At 42.2% G+C, this 2,453-nt stretch overlaps 1 long non-coding RNA gene across 1 annotated transcript; it reads right to left on the bottom strand.

The window, feature by feature from the left end:
* Positions 1-529: 529 nt before the first annotated feature.
* Positions 530-1,140, bottom strand: LOC104959088 (uncharacterized). The gene is made up of 3 exons (XR_799826.1): positions 1,078-1,140; positions 889-1,004; positions 530-581 (listed from the first exon to the last, which is right to left on the bottom strand). It is a non-coding gene; the product is annotated as an uncharacterized lncRNA (long non-coding RNA).
* Positions 1,141-2,453: the final 1,313 nt, after the last annotated feature.

Here is a 2,453-nt window from a genome sequence, read left to right as displayed (position 1 = left end):
GTCTGTGCGTGTGTGCACGTGTGTGTGTGTGTACACGCGTGTGTGTGTGTGTGCATGTGTGTGTCTGTGCATGTGTGTCTTTGCGTGTGTGTGTGCGTGAGTGAGTTTCTGTGTGTGTGTGTCTTTGTGTGTGCATGTGCATGTGTGTGCGTGTGTGTGCGCATTAGTGTGTGTGTGTGTGTGTGTGTGTGTGTGTGTGTGTGTGTGTGTCTGTGCATGTGTGTGTGCACGTGTGTGCGCGTTAGTGTGTGTGTGTGTGTGTGCGCATTAGTGTGTGTGTGTGTGTGTGTGCATGTGTGTGTGCAGGTGAGTGTGTGTCTGTGTGCATGTGTGTGTGTGTGTGTGCGTGTGTGTGTGCATGTGTGTGTGTGTGTGTGCGTGTGTGTGTGTGTGTGTGTGTGTGTGTGTGTGTGTGTGTGTGTGTGTGTGTGTGTGTGTGTGTGTGTGTGTGTGTGTGTGTGTGCGTGTGTGTGTGTGCGTGTGTGTGCATGTGTGTGTCTGTGCGTGTGTCTGTGCATGTGTGTGTTACCTGTGAGGGTTGTGTATTGGTTGTGTTTCAGATCCGTTTACACTCTTCGGCCCTGAAACATCAACGATCACATTTCCAAACAAAGAGACGGAACAGAAATGTAGTTTTCTCAGATCCTCCATTAAAGTTAAATCACTAAATCCATTAATTTCACTTAACCTGAAAGTAAAATAATCTCCAATTATTTTGATAATCGAGTTTCCAGCCTCTCTAACTACAGAGTGGCCGCTCTCCTAAACAAACACACCTTTCTGAGCATTTAGGAAATATCTTCTAACTTTCTCTCGCCAATAATGATAAAAAAAAAACTTCTTCAAACAGACTGACATATGGAGAGTTTGTGTGTGTGTGTGTGTTACCGTGGTGTGTGTGCATGATGCAGGTGTGTTCTGGTCTCTCTGTCAGGTGATTGGCCATCAGGTCTCCTCTGCAGGTGGTGAAGGTGCAGGACACACACCTCAACGCCTCAGAAAACCTGACACACACATTATTAACACATCTCACCAAAATAATAGAAATAAAAATTTGTTTATGTTCAGAAACGTTACCTGGTGTCTGCCTTGAAGATGACGGGGTACAGAGGCTTCTTCCTGCCGGTCGCATGGTTACTGTGAAAACATTCGAATAAACAAACAAAAACATAATAAACTACAATTCAGGGCTAAGGTTGGGCTATACAGTAGGGTGACCAGACGTCCCCGTTTGTATTGGCCTGTCCCCGTTTTTTAATATATGTTAAAAACACATAGCAAGGTGAAATAAAACGGTTCATGTCAGGAAACACTGGGTAAACAGACTGTGGTCAAGCTAGCCCCACTTCGGCAAACACAGTCAAGCCAGCCCGCACGTTGTAACGCGGTGCGTGAATATCCTATGCATTACGGTAGAGCAGGGGTCACCAACCTTTTTTAGGACGAGGGCTACTTTCAAAAAATAAAACAAGTCGGGGGCTACTTTTGCACCTCTTTTTTTTGTTTTTTGCAGTGTATATATTTAGCACATTTTAACATTATTATATGCTTACCTTTAACCTTTGTGTGGTGTTTGGGTCTGTGGGACCCGTTTTCAGTGTTTACTAAAATAACATGTATGCAATTTAATTATTTTAACCTGCTTTATTTTTGGGGGGGGACCTCACATCCTCCAGGGGGGTCCTCACCTCCTCTAGGGGAATTTTTTTTTAAATGTTGAAGTGAAATGCATCAATCTGGAGCACAAAATGAATTGATGGATACAGCTCTCAGCACTCAGATGAAAGGGAGTTGTATACTTTTCAGTAATCCAAACATCTTTAGGATATGATCACAACCAATAACAAATAATTTCAACTGGTTTATTCTTATCTTATGTTACCTAGTTAGCATTCTATCTTTTCATTTATGCATATTTGACTAATCACTCCCCTTTTAAACTATTTTTTTTAAGGAAATTACGCCATGTGTATGTGTGCGTCAAGTGCAATAAATATATATGCAAGTTGCAACACACAAACAGTAAAACGCTGCCCCTCATGTGTTGTATAGTAGGCCCTCCAGAAAAACGCGGGCAAAAATCCTTGATTATGCGATTAAACATGCGGGGTTTTTATGTGATTTTATGCGGTGAAATTGCGGGAAGTTGCGAAATATGCGGGGAAAAAGAATAACAATTTTTTTAAATATTGGGCTGTCTTATTTATTCTCTCTCACACACAACCTGCCACTAACGTTAAACCCCTTTACTATTCAATTAAACACATTCAATGTTTATTTATTGTAAAAGCAATTGGGCTATTTTAATCACACACACACACACACACACACACACACACACACACACACACACACACACACACACACACACACACACACACACACACACACACACACACACACACACACTTCTCCGCCTCATTCCGTTTTCATTAATCGTTCGTTATCTGACC

This window comes from Notothenia coriiceps, unplaced genomic scaffold, assembly GCF_000735185.1.
Source record: "Notothenia coriiceps isolate Sejong01 unplaced genomic scaffold, NC01 NC01_scaffold00029852, whole genome shotgun sequence".
Lineage (NCBI taxonomy): Eukaryota > Metazoa > Chordata > Actinopteri > Perciformes > Nototheniidae > Notothenia > Notothenia coriiceps.
Note: the sequence above shows the minus strand (reverse complement) of the source record. Positions and strands in the feature narration are given on the sequence as shown.